The sequence below is a fragment of the Pan paniscus genome, chromosome 12 (genome assembly GCF_029289425.2).
Source record: "Pan paniscus chromosome 12, NHGRI_mPanPan1-v2.0_pri, whole genome shotgun sequence".
In the NCBI taxonomy this organism is placed as follows: domain Eukaryota; kingdom Metazoa; phylum Chordata; class Mammalia; order Primates; family Hominidae; genus Pan; species Pan paniscus.
Genome location: NC_073261.2, coordinates 64610485 through 64631701, shown reverse-complemented (window position 1 = coordinate 64631701; position 21217 = coordinate 64610485). Strand labels below are relative to the sequence as shown.

Below are 21217 nucleotides of genomic sequence, written 5' to 3'. Positions count from 1 at the left end.
CCAGGCATGTTAGCATAGTTCTTAGTAGGTCTTAAAATGGAAATAAAACTCAAGGCTTTATTCTGAGAATTTCTTCAAGCCTCTTTGTTAAATTCACATCAGCACTAGAAAAGTACACAATATCTGCGCAGATTTAAACAACTTTTAATCCAATTCAAAAGGGAGGTATGATAAGATCCTTAGGATTTGGGTTGTGGAAATAAAGTATTAATAATACTCTCTCTTGGGCAGGTACGGTGGCTCATGCCTGTAATCCCAGCACTTTGGGAGGCCAAGGCGGGTGGATCATGAGGTCAGGAGTTCAAGACCAGCCTGACCAACAGGGTGAAACCCCGTCTCTACTAAAAATACAAAAATCAGCCTGGCATGGTGGTGAGTGCCTGTAATTCCAGCTACTCAGGAGGCTGAGGCAGGAGAATCACTGGAACCCGGGAGGCAGAGGTTGCAGTGAGCCGAGATCACACCACTGAACTCCAGCCTAGGCAACAGAGCGAGAGACTCTGTCTGAGGAAAAAAAAAAAAAAAACTAGGCTAGATGCGGTGGTTTATGTCTGTAATCCCAGTACTTTGGGAGGCCAAGGCGAGCAGATCACAAGGTGAAGAGATCAAGACCATCCTGGCCAACATGATGAAACCCTATCTCTACTAAAAATACAAAAATTAGCTGAGTGTGGTGGCATATGCCTGTAGTCCCAGCTACTCGGGAGGCTCAGGCAGAAGAAGGGAGGTGGAGGTTGCAGTGAGCCAATATCGCGCCACTGCACTCAGCCTGGTGACAGAGTGAGACTCTGTCTCAAAAATAATAATAATAGTACTCTCTCTTTAATTGTCTTTAGGGGCACTTCATAGAGCCACCTACTTAGATAACCTGTAAATATCCCCAAATTGCATTCCCTACCTCAGTTTATGGACATATAAACTGAAACAGGAAAAAGAACAAACTGGGATAGGTTGAATATACATGTTTTCCTTCACCTCTATTGACCCTATCTGTATTTCTTCCACTATCAAAGGCAACAAACAAAGGGAATAAATAAAGCCCTTCTATGATAGTTAAGACTGTTAGCCCAGAATGATTTGGGACCATAAAAGCAGGTTGAATTACTCTGACTGGAGGGTGACAACGAATCTGATCTGACCCTTCATCTTTTTCCATCCTCCAGATCATAAAAATCTAAACATATAACTGCAATAAAATAGGAACACCATTTGGAATTACTGTGACAATTGTTATAGAGATTAACATTTTAATTGAAAACTTCCTATGTGTAAAAATAGCTTAAACAGGATGTCTTAGTTCATTTTCGGTTTCTATAACAGAATACCATAGACTGGGCAATTTATAAAGAAAAGAAATTTATTTGACTCATGGTTCTAGAGACTGGGAAGTCCAAGAGCATAGCACAAGCATCTGACAAGGGTCATCCCATGGAGAAGAGTGGAAGGCGGAAGCAAGCACATTAGACAGAGAGACAAGATGGGGGCCAAACTTATCCTTTTAGCAGGAGCCCACTCCCACAACAATGAACCTACTCTTACAATAATGGCACTAATCCATTCATGAGGGCTCTTTAATCACCTCTTAAAGGCCCCACCTCTTATTTAATAATATCATAATGGCAATTAAGTTTCCAGCACATGAACTTTGGGGGACCTATTCAAGCCACAGCACAAGGGATAAGAGGAAATACCAGATGCGAACTAGTTCATTCAAAAGGAATTAATAGTTTTTGCTTTTAAAAAATTCAAATCAATTGCACCTTCTGGTATTACTCTGTAACAAACACTTAAAATACATTATATCATGTTATCCTCACAGCAACCCTTGAGGTCAGTTTTAATATTTCCATTTTGTAAAGGAGTCTTAGAGAGGTTATTTACCCAAAGTCACACAAATGATACCGTTATAATAATAATGGCAAAGTCAGATTCAAACCCAAGCTGACAATTTTTCATCATTTTATAAATAGACATAACACCCTCAATAATTATTTTACGCCACCTTTATCTGAAATTAGACAGCTCATCAAGGGCTCTAAATCAGATGCTTAACAGCAACCATCTTGTTTTGAAAACCATCCTATTATGTTTGTATAGCATTTGTCACAAAGTGTTTTCATTGGATCTTTAACACATCCTCTGAGGTGGGCAGGTGGATGTTATAGAATAGGAAATTGAGGTGCTGAGAGAGGCAGTCACTGCCCCAGGGTAAGGCCAAGTTGGATTCTCACAGCTCTCATCTCTATGTTGAGGAATCTCTGTTGTGCCGTGAGTTGTGTGTGTCTACGTCAGGGCCCCACACTGGGCTAGAAGCTCTTTGAGGGCTGGTCCTGCCTATGTCCTGTTTGTGACCCAGATGCCTAGCCCAGTGCTGAGAGCCCATATAGAGTTATGTCACTCCATAAACATTCTAAACAGCTTTATCAAGGTATAAATAACTATGAAATAAAACCAAATATGTATATTGGTCTCTACCCCTGGATCCTGACAGAGCTCTTAAAACCCTTGTCAATAGGGACACTAGGAGAATATTTTGTTTTAATATTCAGATTTTTTTTTTTTTGAGACAGAGTCTTGCTCTGTTGCCCAGGCTGGAGTACAGTGGCACCATCTTGGCTCACTGCAACCTCCGCCTCCTGGGTTCAAGTGATTCTCTTGCCTCAGCCTCCCAAGTAGCTGGGATTACAGGTGCCTGCCACCAGGCCCAGCTAATTTTTTATTTTCAGTAGAGACAGGGTTTCACCATGTTGGCCAGGCTGGTCTTGAACTCCTAGCCTCAAGTGATCTGCCCGCTTCAGCCTCCCAAGGTGCTGGAACTATAGGCATGACCACTGCACCCGGCCTTGTCTATACTTAATTTCTATTTTCTCTCCTCTCTCGAACCCACTCTAATCAAGTCTTCCTTCCACTGTTTCACTGAAACTGCACTTATGAAAATGACCAATGACCTCCATGTGGTCAAATCTAAAGGACAAATCTCAATTCTTGTCTTGTTCTGCCTATCAGTAGCATTTGTCTTATTGGTTGGTCTCTTTTTCTTTTATGAGACAGTCTCACTCTCTCGTCCAGGCTGGAGTGCAGTGGCATGATCTCGACTCACTGCAAGCTCCACCTCCCAGTTTCATGCCATTCTCCTGCCTCAGCCTCTCAAGTAGCTGAGACTACAGGCACCCGCCACCACGCCCGGCTAATTTTTGTGGGGTTTTTTTTGTATTTTTGTTTTTTTTGTATTTTTAGTAGAGATGAGGTTTCACCGTGTTAGTCAGGATGATCTCAGTCTCCTGACCTCAGATGACCTGCCCGCCTCGGCTTCCCAAAGTGCTGGGATTACAGGCGTGAGCCACCGTGTCCAGCCTGAGACCCTTTCTTCACCTTGTCTCCAAGACACCACCCTCCATGGTTCTCCTCATAGCTCAACTGCATTCGTTCTCTGCATTCTTTGTTGAGGCCTCCTTTATTTTCCTAAGCTTTAAAAACTGGTGTACCTGGGTCACATTGAATAGACCTTTTCTCTTCTCTATCTACATATCCTCACTCCTCGCTGTTCTCAACCAGTCCATGACTTTAAATACCATTTATATGTTATTGCCTCCCAAATTCATATTATCTAGTTGTCTTAGTCTGTTTTTGCTGCTATAACAAAATATCACTGACTGGGTAATTTATAAATAATAGAAATTTATTTCTCACAATTTTGGGAGCTGGGAAGTCCAAGATCAAGGTGCTGAAAGATTCAGTGTATGATAAAGGGCTCTATCTCTGCTGTCTTGATGCTGTCTTGTTGCTGCGTCCTTTACAAGAGACAAATGCTGTGTCCTTACATGGCAGAAGAGATGAAAGGGCCAGGCAGCTTTTACAAGGGCATTAATCCCATTCAGGAGGTCAGGGCCCTCATGGCCTAATCACCTCCCAAAGACCCCACCTCTTAATGCCATCTCCTTGGGGTTTCAGTTCCACACATATGAATTTTGGAGGGACACACACATTCAAACAATAGCACTAGCCCAACTTCTTACCCAAATTCGAGAAATATGCATTTATCCAGCAGGCTATGTGACATCCCCATTTGGATGTCTACAGGCATCTAAACAAGCCAAAAACAAAACTGATCTGAAGAGCCTCATATTGCTCTTCATTCAGCTCACCATTTCATAAGAGTAGTAACTCCATTCTTCCACTTGCTCAGGCCCAAATCTGAGAATCATTCTTGACTCTTACTCCTCCTCTCACGTCCCACATGCACTCCATTAGAACACCCAGTGTTCCATTCCTGCAAAACTTATTCATAGTCGGACTGCTTCTTACTACCTCCTGCTCTGCCAGTTTAGTCCAAATCACCATCATTGCTTGCCTGAATCATTGCAATAGCCTCACAATTGATGCTCCACTTCTATCCATGGCCCCCTCACTCGATTTTTTACCCAGTGAAGTGATACTTTTAATATTCAAGTTAGATCATGTTCGTTTTCTGTTTAAAACTCTCCTGTGGTTTCCCATTCTACTCAGGATGAAATAAGCTCTTCTACGATGTGTCTATACCACCACCATCTCCACCCACTCTTATCTCATTTCCTATAGCTTTCCATTGTTCACCCTAGTCTGTCCACAATGGTATCCTTGCTATTCCTCAGTTATGCCAAGCACACCCCGTCTCAGAATCTTTGTACTTCTAATATTCTCCAGACATTCATAGGTAATACCCTAACTTCCTTAATAGCTAGGCCTTTCCTAACTACCCCCGTATAAAATAAATTTTCTCATCTCTCTCTGTCCCCTTATCCTGATTTTTTTTTTTAATTAGCTGCCTCAGGACATCTTCGAATACCTTGATTTATTATTCTTCATAGCATTATTTTATAATATTTCATTTTTAAATAATTATAGAGTCATACGTAGTTGTAAGAAATTATACAAAGATTCTGGGTACCCTTTACTCAGTTTCCCACAATGGTCACATTTTACAAAACTGTAGTAAACTATCACGACTAAGAAATTGACATTGCTGGCCGGGCGCGGTTGCTCACACCTGTAATCCCAGCACTTTGGGAGGCTGAGGCGGGCAGATCACGAGGTCAGGAGATCAAGACCATGCTGGCTAACACGGTGAAACCCAGTCTCTACTAAAAATACAAAAATAAATTAGCTGGGCGTGGTGGCGTGCGCCTGTAGTCTCAGCTACTCGGGAGGGTGAGGCAGAATGGCGTGAACCCGGGAGGCGGTGCTTGCAGTGAACCAAGATCGCGCCACTGCACTCCAGCCTTGGGCGACAGAGCGAGACTCCGTCTCAAAAAAAAAAAAAAAAAAAAGAAATTGACATTGCTACAGTCAAGATACAGAGTATTTCCACAGTTCCACTACCCCAGAATCCTTCATGCTGCCCTTTTATAGCCACACCCACTTCCCTTCAACCCCCACCCCCTCCTTAACCCCTGACAACCACTAATCCGTTCTCTATTTCTATCGTTTTGTTACTTCAAGAATGTTATATAGCACAGGCACAGTGGCTCACTTTTGTAATCCCAGCACTTTGGGAGGCGGAGGTGGACGGATCACTTGAGGTCAGGAATTCAAGACCAGCCTGGCCAACATGGTGAAACCCCATCTCTACTAAAAATACAAAACTTAGCAGGGCATGGTGGCACGTGCCTGTAATCCCAGCTACTCCAGAGGTTGAGGCAGGAGAATCTCCTGAACCCAGGAGGCAGAGGTTGCAGTGAGCAGAGATCACACAGCTGCACTCCTGCCTGGGCGACAGAGCGAGATCCGTCTCAAAAAAACAAAGAAAAAAGAAACCAAAAAAACCCAAAAAACAAAAAACAAAACCACAACACCACAGATTCCTGGGGTCCATCTCCAGAGTTATTGATTCAGTAGGTCTGGGGTATGGGTCAAGAATCTGAATTTCTGACTAGTTCCCTGATGATGCTGATGCTGCTGATTCATGGACCACACTTTGAAAATAACTGTCTTAGAACATTTTAAAATTTCCCTCCTCATCTTCACCTGCCTGATTTATTACTTAACCTTTAGTCCTTCCCTCATCTCAATACATGGTGTTCCATGGCACACTGTACTTACCTCATCACCTATCATACTCTACTGTAAAATCTTATTTAAATGTTTCTTGCTCACCAGACTGTATCCTCAACACCTAGCAGAGAGTCTGGCACAGAATAGGCAATTTATATGATGACTGAATAAATTCCTTAATTCTGACACTTTAATAGATTCAACTGAAGCAATATCTGTACAGCCATAGGATATTTAGAAGGAAATGCTCCTATGTACTAGAAATAAGAAATGAAAACATCAAGGCAAGGATCTCTTGATTGATAGGTTTAAGGAAAAATACATTAAGGTTTTTTTAGTTAAGATTTACTCGGAAGTTTTTGTGTTTATTGCAATTCATTTCAACCAAAACACCAGAATGAAATAATGATGGACAACAAAGGTCAAGAATGCAAGTTGATTAAAAACAAACAAACAAAAAACTTGACCTATTTTTTTTTCAATAATTGCTTCAAAATCTGTATTTTGTTCTTCTAAAAGTGCACTCTTGCTGGGCGTGATGGCTCACACCTGTAATCCCAGCACTTTGGGAGGCCAAGGCAGGTGGATCACCTGAGGTCAGGAGTTCGAGACCAGCCTGGCCAACTTGGTGAAACCCCGTCTCTACTAAAAATACAAAAATTTGTCAGGCGTGGTGGCGGGCGCTTGTAATCCCAGCTACTTGGGAGGCTGAGGCAGGCGAATCACTTAAACCAGGGAGGCAGAGGTTGCAGTGAGCTGAGATTGCACCATTGCACTCCAGCCTGTGCAATGGAGCAATATTCTGTATCAAAAAAAAAAAAAAAAAAGGGCACTCTTTGCCTTCAGACAAAACACCCCAAACCACAAGACTATCTAACACAGCCAAGCCTTGAAAACAACTCTTTGACTCACATCTGGCCAGATGTTGAAATCTGAACATATTTGCTTGTAGAGGTCTACAAATCATAGTCTAAAATTTCAAAACAGGGAAAAAACTGTAGAGACCTGAAGTTTTTCATAAGTTCGTGGCAAACTCATTTAGCAGCAAAATCTGACCTGAACAGATGTGTATGTTTCTAGCCTTTGTTTATCCTACTTATGGTTAATACTAATGCATTTTTTGCATGCATATTTTGGTTTGATTACAAGATTCTGCTCCAGATTCTGCTGGGCTGTTACAGAATATATGGGATATGCATTATATTCCTGTCTAAAATCCTGATAACTCTCAGTTCTGAAACACATCTGGCAAGAAAGAATTTGGATACAGGATTATGTGCCTATGCTAAGAATGAGATATGAATTTCTCTTAATCTCTGTTATCTAGTCTACTCTAAATATTTATCCAAATTATACCCTCTGTTATCTTATTGTTTTGTATGTGAAAATTGGTCTTGAAAGTAGTTTTCTTCATTTTATCTATTTTAATATCACTTGAATGTGTTGGAAATTCAATGTTCCTATTCATATGTTAGACTTTCTTTTTAAATCAGGTTATAGGAAATTCTATACTTCTTTGGGATCCTTGTGGCTCACTTACATCAGATGAATCATCGTCATCCTCATATGAATCATCGCCAGAACAATTTCAAAGCATAGAACTATAAAATATATCTAGTGGATAACATTATTTTGGAATGCATTTGGAAGATTAATGTCACATTTAAAAGCCATTGACATTTGGTAGTCTCAACAGATGAAAGCCAAATTTTTGCAGATTAAGATGTGAAGGGGGAATGACAAACTGAAATTATTGCAAAGAGCAAAAAAAAAAATCCACCTAAAATATATTTAGGAATGAACTGAACAAGAAATGTATGGATCTATGTGAAGAAAATGCTACTGGGAAACTTTAAAAGAAAACTTGGGTAAATGGAGGACCACATGTTTTCAGGTGGCATATTTAGTTTCAAAACAAAGAAAAGTCAGTCAGGTGAGCTTAAATTGAAAGGGGTTTATTTTATTTTATTTTATTTTATTTTATTTATTTTTTGAGATGGAGTCGTGCTCTGTCACCCAGGCAGGAGTACAGTGGTGCGATCTCGGCTGACTGCAACCTCCGCCTCTCAGGTTCAAGCGACTCTTCCGCCTCAGCCTCTCGAGTAGCTGGGATTACAGGCGCGTGCCACCATGCCCGGCTAATTTTTGTATTTTTAGTAGAGACAGGGTTTCGCCATGTTGGCCAGGCTGGTCTCGAACTCCTAACCTGAGGTGATCCCCCTGCCTCGGCCTCTCGAAGTGCTGGGATTATAGGCATGAGCCACCACGTCTGGCCAAAAAGGGGTCTATTTGAAGGAGGAGAGGGGGTACCTTGTGGAGATCCCTAAGAGTGGACAGGGCAGTAGAGCCTTAGTAGTGGCAAGCTAGGACCTGGAAAGCCCCAGAACCATGGGCAGGTAATCCATCATACCCCTCTGGGGCCACAGGACTTCATAACTGCTTCTCTGTGAATCTGCTTCTTTCTGCGGCCTTGCTTTCTCTGTACTACATACATGTAGATCAAACATCTCTCCCTCCTTTTCCCTTACTTTCTAGGTCAAGAGACAAGTTAAAACTATGTAACTGCACATTTCCAGGAAAGAGAATCTGAATGGGCCAGCTTGAATCAGTTTTCTACCCGCCTGTATTCCAATCAGCTATGGCAAGGGAGAAGCGGGTTAATAAAGGATAAGGATGCCAACTGGGATGTGGGGAAGTGGTGGAGCAAACTGCCTGGCATGTGCATTATAAATAGATGAGCACTTCTATATTGTGGAGAGGCAACAGGACAAGAGGACAGGCTCTAGGGTCAAACTGCCTGGCTTTGACTTTTGACCTTGCCACTTATTAGCAGCTTCACTTTGGACAAATTATTCAATTTCTTTTTCTTTTTTGAAATGGAGTCTCGCTCTGTCACCCAGGTGGGAGTGCAGTGGCGTGATCTCGGCTCACTGCAACCTCCACCTCCCAGGTTCAAGCAATTCTCCTGCCTCAGCCTCCCAAGTAGCTGGGACTACAGGTCCGTGCCACCATGCCCGGCTAATATTTTGTATTTTTAGTAGAGATGGGGTTGCACCGTGTTAGCCAGGAGGTTTTGATCTCCTGACCTCGTGATCTGCCCGCCTCGGCCTCCCAAAGTGCTGGGATTACAGGCGTGAGCCACCGCGCCTGGCCAAATTATTCAATTTCTTTATGCCTCGGTTACCCCATCTGTAACATGAGGTTGATAATAGTTGTGTGGATTAAATAACACAAATAACACTTTGTAGAAACTACATAAGTATGTATTACTTTTATAAAGATGTCTGTTTCCCCTAAATTAGTCAATAAAAGTACTGCAATCGCAATCAAAATTACAATTTTTTTTTTTTAAGACAGAGTTTCGCTTTTGTTGCCCAGGCTGGAGTGCAATGGTGTGATCTCAGCTCACCGCAACCTCCACCTCCCGGGTTCAAGTGATTCTCTTGCCTCAGCCTCCTGAGTAGGTGGGATTATGGGCATGCACCACCATAGCAGACTAATTTTGTATTTTTAGTAGAGATGGGGGCCGTTTCTCCATGTTGGTCAGGCTGGTCTCGAACTCCCGACCTCAGGTAATCCGCCCGCCTCAGCCTCCCAAAGTGCTGGGATTACAGGCATGAGCCACCACACCCGGCCACAATTGTTTTTTAATTTGACAAAGTTTAAAGTTACCATGGAAGAAATAATATATCTCTGGAGAGGATGGCAGGGATATCCTCTGCCATCCTGGGAAGAGCACACAGATTTATACACTATTGGTAATGTTCTAGGTTAGGTTGAGTTTGGCTTCATATTATTACACTTTTAAACTTACATATATTACAAAATTCTATTTTATGTGTATTAAATATATTTTTAAGGACAATTCTTAAAGACTAGTAAGCAGAGATTTATCCCATCAGAAATTTTTAAATAATCTAAAGGTATGTTAAAACAGTATTACTGCCCAGCAACAGATAAATCAATGAAGCAGAAAAAGTACATATGGACATTTAGTACAGTCATTCCGTGATATCTGTGTGCGACTGTTTCCAGGAACCCCCGCGGATAACAAGTCCATTACATAAAATGTAGTATTTGCATATAACCTACCCACATCCATCCTCCTGTATACTTTAAATCACTCTAGATTACTTACAATACCTAATGCAATGTAAATGCATAGCATTTGTGCTGGGATTACAGGCGTGAGCCACTGCGCCCGACAAATTATTTTTTTAAAACTCTAAAAATGCTAGAAGAAAATACAGGTAACCATGACATCAAAGCTAGAAACAAAGGAAATGACTCATTAGACATATCTACATAAAAATTAAAAACTTCCTTCAGTAAAAAAAAAAAAAAAAAAAAACCATAGGTGATATTAAAAGATGAATTTAAAAAACAGGAAAAATATCTGTAAATATCTCAATCATAGGTTAATATTTCTAATATACAAAAAGCACTTGTAATTTCTAAAATGTGAATATTTCATTTTAAAAATATTTCTAACACATAAAAAGCACTTGTAATTTCTAAAATGTGAATATTTCATTTTAAAAATAGGCAGAAGTCATGAACTAGCAATTCACAAAAATAGAGCCAATAATTATATGAAAGATGTTCAGTTTTACACGTAAGCAACAAAATGCAAATTAAAACGAGTCTTTTTTAAAGAGATGATAAAGATCACGAAGACTGACAATATCTAAGATTAGCAAGGAGATGCAGAGAGCATATTCATTCTCATACTGTTAATGGAAAAGTAGTAAATAGGTTTCTAGGGGAGGGTCTGGTAATATCATTTAGAGTCTTACAAACGTGCATTTTCCTTGATCCAGTAATTTTATTTCTATGAATTTATTGTAAAAAAATAATCAGGGACATGTACAGATTTACATATAAGAATATTCATCTAGGATTGTAGACCTGAAAAGCTGTCAATACCTGAAAAGTCCAACAACTTAGGGACTGGTTGAACAAATTATGATATCCATACAGCCATTAAAAATGATTCTGTAGGCTGGACCCGGTGGCTCATGCCCACAATCCCAGCACTTTGGGAGCCTGAGGTGGGAGTATCACTTGAGCCCGGGAGTTCAAGACCAGCCTGGGCAACAAGACAAGCCCCCATCTCTTAGAGAAAAAAAAAAAAAAAAAAAAAAAAAAAAAATATATATATATATATATATATATAATTATTTTAATTTACCTGCAAAGACATTACTGGGAGATAACGCGCTTACGTTTTTCTATTTTAAAAAACCAAACACCTTTACGTGTATGTATGAAAATTCTATATTTATGTAGCAATATGTTAATAGTATTATCCACTGTGGCAAGAATGAGAGTTTAAGTTTCTTTTATAAACATGTATGTACTATCGAACTACTGCTGCTATTACAGGGAGCAGGCATTTTTTTAAAAGCACTATTCTTCTTACAGTCAGGAAATACAGGACACTATTACTTCGCGGGGGAAGACGGGCACTGGGAAGAGTCCACGCCGGCGAAGGCAGGCGAAGACAGGGCTCGCTGACGCCCCCGGTCGCCCGCGCCTCTTCCCACAGCTCTCCGAGGAGCCCAGCTACCGGAAACACGCCACATCAGGCCTCGGGAATTCTGGGCATCGGACGGACAGCTCGTGACCTCAGAAAGAGGAAAACGGTCACCTTCTGAAAGAAACACGAACTCCTTTTTCCTGTATCAGAACATTTCTCATTCACCTGAGCGCGGCGTTTCTATCCTGAGATGTTGGGAGGAGGTTCGAGGTGGGCGGGGTGACGGTTTTCTCTTGGAAATGAAAAACAGCCTTTCCTGCTACCCCCGCCCGCTCACACAGGCGAGGCTCGGAGTCTGCCCCGCGGAAAGCCGTTTCTATGGGTGACGACGTATGGCAACGCGTCTAAGGGAACGTCGGCGAGTCGACTATTGTGTTCCCAAAGTCGCCCTGAAAGGAGGACAGAAGTTCTGGGGAGCCGGGGGCGTAGAGGCAAGGCACGATCTGATTGGCCCGCGGCCTCGCAACGATGGGCGGGACGGGGCAGAAGTGCGGGCATGCAGGGGCGTCCCCGCGCGCCGGGTAGTCTCTCTCACGCCCTGGCGGGTGCGCAGGTCTCTAAACTGGGCGGAGCAAGGGAAGTGATGTGTGGCCTCCGGAAGGACACGCGTAAATCCTCACCCATGAGTAACGAGTCGCCGTAGTCAAGCGAGGCCCTCCTACGATACCAATCGCGTGGCGGGTGTGGCACTGCCGAATCCGAGGAATGAGAAAGGAGGCCCGGCAGAAAGTTCGGATCAGCTGCGGGCCGCTCCCGGCGTAGCCTAGGGCGGGGAGGGATTGACTCCCCGGAACATCCCGGGGTAAAGACGTCGCATAACAGCGAAACCGCTGAGGGACTGTTGTGTGGCGAGGCCTTGGAGACGGACAGGCCCACACACTCCCTTTCCTCGTGAGGGTCACCGACCTGCCTACTTGGGAACGACATAGACCTGACAGTTGTGTTTGGGGGTGGAGGTTGATGACCAGTTATTGAATGAATAGCAGAGACATTTGTGTAGGAGTGTTGATGCAAGATTTTTTTTTTTTTTTTTTTTTTTTTTTGAGATGGAGTCTCGCTGTCTCCCAGGCTGCAGTGTAGTGGCAGGATCTCGGCTTAAAACAACCTCCGCCTCCCGGGTTCAAGCGATTCTCCTGCCTCAGCCTCCCGAGTAGCTGGGACTACAGGCGCATGCCACCACGCCCGGTTGATTTTTGTATTTTTAGTAAAGACGGGGTTTCACCGTGTTGGCCAGGCTGGTCTGGAACTCCTAACCTCAGGTGATCCGCCCACCTCGGCCTCCCAAAGTGCTGGGATTACAGGCGTGAGCCACCGCGCCCGGCCCCACTCTGGCCACTATTATTATAGTTTTTAAAGCCTCTTAATTGTAGATACTAGAGTCTTCTTATTTTATTCTTAGAGGGAATTTTGTTTTAGACGAGAGGCAAAATTGTAAAAAGGCAAGTTTGAATATAATTACAGACTATATTTTAAGGAAGAGACAAATTGAAAATGTACACTTTTTTCTAAATATTTAAAATAAATGTTTAGGCAGGCACATTAGACAACATAAAAAGGAGCAAAAACTCAGCACTAAACCACTGGTCAGAGTTAACTGCTGTTAACATTTTAGTGTTTTCCTTCTGTTGTTTTTTCCTATCTTACAAATACTCAATCACTAAACAATGCATTTGTTAGACGAACATAAAGCACCCTGTGGCTTTATCTGTGGAGTAGGACTATGGGAGACTTTCACTTTGTTAGATAGTTCTGTATCATTTGGAGTATTATAAAATGTACATGCATTCCTTTTCTAACCAGAAAATCTAAAGTGTTTTTGTTTTTGTTTTTGTTTTGAGACGGAGTCTCGCCCTGTCGCCCAGGCTGGAGTGCAATGGCAGGATCTCAGGTCACTGCAACCCCTGCCTCCTGGGTTCAAGCGATTCTCCTGCCCCAGCCTCCTAAGTAGCTGGGATTACAGGTGTGCGCCACCCCGTCCAGCTAATTTTTTGTATCTCTAGTAGAAACGGGGATTCACCATGTTGGCCATGTTGGTCTCAAACTCCTGACCTCGTGATCCGCCTGCCTCAGCCTCCCAAAGTGCTGGGATTATAGGCGTGAGCCACCGCGCCCAGCCGAAAATCTAAAGATATTGAAAAGATACAAAGGAGCACATTATGAACATTTTTTTCGTATCACTGAGTATTTTATAACTGCATTATTGATTTTAAAAGAATTCATGACTTTGAAAACTAATATTCTACAAAGTAGCTTTTGATTTAACATGAGATTTTATATATGTGCTTATCTTGGTTCTCTATGAAACCCCACTGAAATAAGAAAATGTAAACACCAACAAGGACTAAGAGAATGAGAAAGAAACAATAGTGGATGGGAAAAATTGGCATCTACTTAGCGGAGGAAGGAAAGGGAATCCAAGAAGGCTGACTGCAGAGGGGAATGTCAATTAGAAGTAAAGCAATTTATGGCTGGGCGCAGTGGATCACACCTATAATCCCAGCATTTTGGGAGCCCGAGGCAGGCGGATTGCTTGAGCTCAGGAGTTTGAGACCAGCCTGGGCAACATGGCGAAACCCTGTCTCTACCAAAAATACAAAAAATTAGCTGGGCATGGTGGTGTGTGCCTATAGTCCCAGTTGCTCCGGGAGGCTGAGGTGGGAGGATCGCTTGAGCTGGGAGGTGGAGGTTGCAGTGAGCTGAGATTGTGCCGCTGCACTCCAGCCTGGGTGACAAAGCGAGACCCCACCTCAAAAAAAAAAAAAAAAAAGTAAAGCAATTTATATTTCAGAACTCCAAAAAGGCTCACAGAGGTACCATATCAGTGGGAGGGTGTGTAAGGGAGGATCAGGGGGTTGATTGAAAATCTGGCTGGTCGCGATGGCTCACGCTTGTAATCCCAGCACTTGGGAGGCCGAGGCGGGTGGATCACCTGAGGTCAGGAGTTCAATACCAGCCTGACCAACATGGTGAAACCCTGTCTCTACTAAAAATATAAATAGCCGGGTTTGGTGGCGCGCTTCTGTAGTCCCAGCTGCTCAGGAGGCTGAGGCATGAAAATCGCCTGAACTCGGGAGGTGGAGGTTGTGGTGAGCCAAAATTGCACCATTGTACTCCAGCCTGGATGACAGAGTGAGACTCTGTCTCAAATATATATATATATATTGTATTTTTTCACAGTTCTGTAGGCTATAAATCTGAATCAGAGTGCCAGCATGGATGGTTTCTGGTGAAGGCTGTTTTCCTGCCTTGCAGACATCCACCTTCTCACTGTGTCTTCACTTGGTGGAGACAGAGTGAGCTCTCTGGTGTCCCTTTTTATGAAGATACTAATCCTGGCTGGGCGCAGTGGCTCACGCCTGTAATCCCAGCACTTTTGGAGGCTGAGGCAGGAGGATCACAAGGTCAGGAGATCGAAACCATCCTGGCTAACACGGTGAAACACCATCTCTACTAAAAATACAAAAAATTAACCAGGCTTGGTGGGCCTGTAGTCCAAGCTGCTCAGGAGGCTGAGGCAGGAGAATGGCGTGAACCCGGGAGGCAGAGCTTGCAGTGAGCAGAAATCATGCCACTGCCCTCTAGCCTGGGCGACAGAGTGAGACTCCATCTTAAAAAAAAAAAAAAAAAAAAAAAGAAGCTAATTCTATTGGATCAGGACCCCACCCTTATGACTTCATTTAACCTACTACAAAGACCCTATTTCCAAATACAGTCACATTGGGGGCTGGGTATTGTCTTAGATTTTATTTAGCTCATGTTTCTGCAGACTGTGTATTCTTTTCTTGTAATTTTTTAATTCATTTATTTATTATTTTTATTTTTATTTTTTTTGATATGGAGTGTTGCTCTGTTGCCCAGGCTGGAGTGCAGTGGCGCGATCTCGGCTCACTGCAAGCTCCATCTCCCGGGTTCGCACCATTCTCCTGCCTCAGCCTCCCGAGTAGCTGGAGCTACAGGCGCCTGCCACCACGCCCAGCTAATTTTTTTGTATTTTTAGTAGAGACGGGGTTTCACCATGTCAGCTAGGATGGTCTCGATCTCCTGATCTTGTGATCCACCCACCTTGGACTCCCAAAGTGCTGGGATTACAGGCGTGAGCCACCGCACCCGGCATTTTTTTTTTTTTGAGACGGAGTTTAGCTCTTGTTGCCCAGGCTGGAGTGCAATGGCGCAATGTCGGCTCACTGCAACCTCCACCTCCTGGATTCAAGTGATTGTCCTGCCTCAGCCTCCCGAGTAGCTAGGATCACTAGCACCTGCCACCAAGCCTAGCTAAATGTTTTTGTATTTTTAGTAGAGACAGGGTTCCATCATGTTGACCAGGCTGTCTTGAACTCTTGACCACAGGTGATCCACCCGCCTCGGCCTCCCAAAGTGCTGGGGTTACAGGCATGAGCCACCAAGCCACCATGCCTGGCCTGCAGGCTGTATATTCATCAGCAGCACTGGCATCTGCTTCTGGTGAGAACCTCAGGAAGCTTCCACTCTTGGTAGAAGGTGAAGGGAAACCAGTGTGTCACATGGCAAGAGGGGGAACAAGAGGAAAGGAGGTGCCAGGCTCTTTTTAACAATCAGTTCTCACAGAGATTGAGAGTGAGAACTCACTACTGCAAGGGTAGCACCAAGCCATTCATGGGAGATCTGCCCCCATTACTCAAATACCTCCCACTAGGCCTCACCTCCAGTGTTGGGAATCAAGTTTCAACATCAGATTTGGTGAGGAGAAATATCCAAACTATATTGGGATTCAGCAGGTGAATTGGGGGGTGGGGGCACAGACATTCAATCCATAGCAGTTATTTTTGGTGACCTACCATTTTCATTTTTAGAGAAACAATTCTTTTTCACTTATACTTAGCTAAATTTTCTGATATGAATAAAATTGCATATTTGTAATAAGAGTAAGAGTGACATACACAGATTTAGGAAGAAACACAAACTTTCCTGGCAAGCAAAAAACTCAACTGGTGAGAGGAGAAGTGCATGGGCCTATTAAGAAGTAGCCTACAAATTTACTATAGCCTGCAATGTGCTGCACGTTCTATGTGAATTTGCTTTACAGAGGGAATGAGCAAGATTGATTAATCCAGGGTTAGACAAGTGGCCTCTAAAGTGAGCTTCTATTGCTCCACTATTTTTCCAAACTCCCAGGGTAGAAACTCTCATAGATATATGTGTACTTGGATATAGGAGTAAATTCATAGGATAAATTTCTAGCTTTGTACCTTTCTTTCATTTGATTAAACATTATGAAATATGTACTACATGATGAGCCCTGTTCTAAACCCTCAAGAGTCAAAGATGAGTAACACATGGTTCCTGCTCTTGAAAAATTTCACTATAGTAGTATAATTCTCAAAGCTGCTCAAAGACACAATGACTACATATGGACATGTTAACAACAGGGCCACCAACTACAGTGTATACGTATGAGTCACCTGGGTGCCTGTAAAAATACTTATTCCCACTTTACTTCTGTGAACCTCCTCCCTAAAACCCATATCTAATCACAAGAAAAAGACAAATTCCAATAAAGGAGAATCCTACCTGACCAGGGCTTCTCAAAACTGTCAATATCATCAAAAACAAGGAAAGTTTGAGATAATGACATCATCCAAAGGAGCCTAAGACAACATGCCACCTAAATGTAAACATGGTACCCTGGACAGGATCCTGGAACATAAAAAGGAGACTAGGTAAAAAGGCAATCTGAATAAACTATGAACTTTAGTTAATAACAATTTATCAATATTAGTGCATTAATTGTAATGAATGTTCCATGAATGTAAGATGTTAATAGTAAGGGAAACTGTAGTGGGTAGGGAAGGATTTGGGAACTATACTCTCTGCTCAATTTTTCTGTAATTCTAAAATTGTTCTAAAAAATAAAGTTTGGCTGGGTACGGTAGCTCACACCTGTAATCCCAGGATTTTGGGAGGCCAAGTTGGGCAGATCACCTAAGGTCAGGAATTTGAGACCAGCCTGGCCAACATGGTGAAACCCTGTACCTACTAAAAATACAAAAATTAGTGGGGCGAGGGGGCAGGCACCTTTAATCCCAGCTACTCAGAAGGCTAAGGCAGGAGGATCGCTTGAATTCAGGAGGTGGAGGTTGTAGTAGGGTGAGATCGCACCACTCCATTCCAGCCTAGGTGACAGAGAGAGACTCCATCTCAAAAAATAATAATAAATAATAACATTTACTAGCCAGGCATAGTGGTGCCCACCTATCATCCCAGCTACTTGGGAGGCTGAGGTGGGAGGATCTCTTGAGCCCAAGAGTTTGAGGCCAGCCTGGGCAACATAGTGAAAACCTGTCTCTTAAAAAAAATTAATTTAAAATTAAAAAAATAAAGTTTATTGATTTAAAAGTATGTGTATTCTTGTGCTCCACCCCTGGATTCAATAATTCAGAGATGACTGGAACTCTAAATTATTGATAATATGAATCATTATGAGGTAGGGAATTCACACAACACTTTGAGAAATACTGCATATTTAGAGTAATGTAAGGTTCCACAGAAATTGGAGGTCCTAATGAATGACAATATGAGTATGTTAGCAATAGTGACTTATTCAGGCTGTCTCAAGTAATGGAGATTTATTACAAGGCTGTGTGAGTCAGTAAGAGAAGAATCCCACAGAAATCCTAGAGCAGTAATCAAAGCACAGACAAGTCCCATGCAGACAGAAATCACAGGATCCATCTCTAAAACCAGATTATTTTGGTAATCCCTCAGTTGCAGTTTGGAGACTCTTTAAGAGTGGTATTCCACCCTTAACATGATTCGGCTATTCTCTTGATCTCTACTTCCCTTGGGGGCATTTTCCCCTACTTCTGTCATTGCCAACTAAATTTTCTTCACATTTCCCAGTTCTGATGGCCAGACTCAGAAAGAATCCTATTTCTTTGTCATCATTTGTCACCTCCTGCTTGGGCAGCTTAGCTGCCCTTGGTCCACTGCAAAGCAGAAGAGGAATGCAAGGTAATATGGAATAAAACTTCCATACTCAAGAAATAGCCCAGCCACTCTGCTTGGCTGGAAGTGTGGCCAGAGCAGTTTCTCATAGATTTGAGGGTGTGGCAGGCATTCCAACGTTTCCTGACTAATACTTGAAAGAGAAAGATACAACCTGAGGGTTGAGGGCTAATCATCTTTGTGCCAGTGATGCTAGTGATTTAATCATTGAACACAGTAATTTCCCAAATACCTACTGAATCAGAATATCTAGGGCAGGTGTCTAGGAATCTTTAAAATCATGAAGTGATAGAATCATTTTCCATGTGAGCTTGGAAGATAATTGAAGGGTTTTTGTTGTTGTTGACATTCTCTTTCTTTTTTTATTTTTATTTTTGAGACGGTGTCTTGCTCTGTCATCCAGGCTGGAGTCCAGTAGCACCATCTCGGCTTACTGCAACCTCTGCCTCCCTGGTTCAAGCAATTCTCTTGCCTAAGCCTCCTGAGTAGCTGGGACTACAGGCATGTGCCACCACAACAAACCAATTTTTTTTTTTTTTTTTTTTTAGAGACAGGGTTTTGCCATGTTGGCCAGGCTGGTCTTGAAATCCTGACCTCAGGCAGTCCACCTGCCTCAGCCTCCCAAAGTGCTGGGGTTACAGGCCTGAGCCACCGTGCCCGGCCTTGTTGATATTCTCTCTTCAAGGGACCAGAGTGTTAAATATTTTTAAAAGCCTTCATTTCCTATTTTATGTTAGTATTATTGTTATAGAGAACAGAAATAAAAGTTGCTGGACTAATATAAATTTAAATTGTTTTAAATTTATAAATGTGTAGTTTTTTACAAAATTACATTTATAAATTTATTTGAAGAGTTTACTGTGAAGTCAATAATTAAAAGCTAGTTAAATGTAAGCATTTGTTTAATGCTTCGGTTTCTAGTTTTCTGTCTAGGAGGTAATATGCCCAAGATTCTTTTTGAAAGTAGCTGGCCAGTGTAGGACAACAAGACAATCTTTCAAGGCTCCAGGCTAGTTAACTGTTTGTCTGCTTTGCATTGACTCAAATTCTAAGAGCAGGACTGTGGTAAAATACAAAGGGAGAAGCTAAACACACAAAAAGCAAAAGCAGGAGAGAGAAGAGGCTAGAAGGGAATGTTGAAGGAAGCAAACCATGTGCAGGGTAGGCTAATGATTCTGTAGTAAGAAATGCCCTCCAATTCTCAAGGACTTAGAACAGAGATTTCTTTTCCACTTGTGCTACACTGGGACACTTGGTCATCATGGCAGAGAGAAAGCAGAACATAGCGAACCACTGGCTCTCCAAACTCCTGCCAGGGAGTTCACACACGTCCTGTTCACTCACATTTTACTGATCAAAGCAAATTACATGACTGATTTCCTCAGGAAGGGGATATATAATCCCCGTTTAGGAGAAGCACCACATAAAGGGCACCAAATATGAGTCAGTAGTAGACAGAATACCTCATAAAGACCACAGTCTTATATGGGATTATTTAAAATTACATTTAACCTTATTTCAGCATGACTACTTTGACCAAATTATTTGCTGTCCCCAGCTTCAGCATAGGACATAAGAAAGTGAAATAATATCAAGTGCTACTGCTGCCACTGTTGTATGAATATGAGCGTAGTTTTGTGCCAACCTGTCCTCGAGATACTCTCTCTCATCTCATTGGCTCAAGTTGAAGCGTGTTCCCTTTACTGAGGGGAATATTAGGCACTGATTTGCTTAGACAAATGAGCAAAAATCTCTATGAACACATTTTTCTACAGCTAGAACAATTTCCCCTTGATAGAATTTCATTGACTTTTGAGATAGGAAGTCATGTGGTGTCATCTGGGGCTTCTGCTTTATAAATGCTAAACATTTCTAGTATGATGTTAGTTCAGTCTTATGGACATTGTAGCTGTGTCTCCCAACTTGTGTTGCAGCCATGTGATTATAGGGTAGGAGATGATTGAGTTCTTATTTTCAGAGATTACCTCTGATTTGCTTATTTAATCAGGCAGTTCTATGGCTCTTCTCACAATAATTGCCAGGTCTAAGCAAATCAGTGCCTACTATTCCCCTGGCTAGAGGGGAATATGCCCAAATTGAGCCAGTGAGATATGAGAAGTTACCTGGGGGACTCTGAAAAGGAAGGTCCTGAATCCTTGTGAGAGAACTACCAGGTAGATAACCACCCATCATGGTTTGCCTGGGACTGCAACATTTCCCTGAACATAGAAATTTCAGTGCAAAATCCAGGACAGTCTGGGCATACTGTGATAATTTGTCACAATAGCTACCAGAAGTGAACGCTTTCTTTCCTTCTGGGCAGTGTTATGTGCAGATGTGAAGCTTGTGACTTCTGAGGACATTTTGCCATAAAGAAGGAAGCTAGTCTTATAATGAAGTTGACAGAGCAGTAAGCTACTAGAAAAATGAAATTGGGTACAGTATTAGGCCATTCTTGTGTTGCTATAAAGAAATACTTGAGACTGGGTAATTTATGAAGAAAAGAAGTTTAATTGGCTCACGGTTCTGCAGGTTTCACAGGATGCATGGTGCCAGTATCTGCTCAGCTTCTGGGGAGGCCTCAGGGAGCTTTTACTCATGGTGAAAAGCAAAGAGGGAGCAAGCATGTCACACGTCAAAAGCAGGAACAAGAGGGAGTGGCAGGGT

General features: G+C 42.4%; 1 long non-coding RNA gene across 1 annotated transcript; it reads right to left on the bottom strand.

The window, feature by feature from the left end:
* Nucleotides 1-1339: 1339 nt before the first annotated feature.
* Nucleotides 1340-17960, bottom strand: LOC129397206 (uncharacterized). Its single transcript, XR_008624453.1, has 2 exons — nucleotides 15926-17960; nucleotides 1340-13630 (listed from the first exon to the last, which is right to left on the bottom strand). It is a non-coding gene; the product is annotated as an uncharacterized LOC129397206 (long non-coding RNA).
* Nucleotides 17961-21217: the final 3257 nt, after the last annotated feature.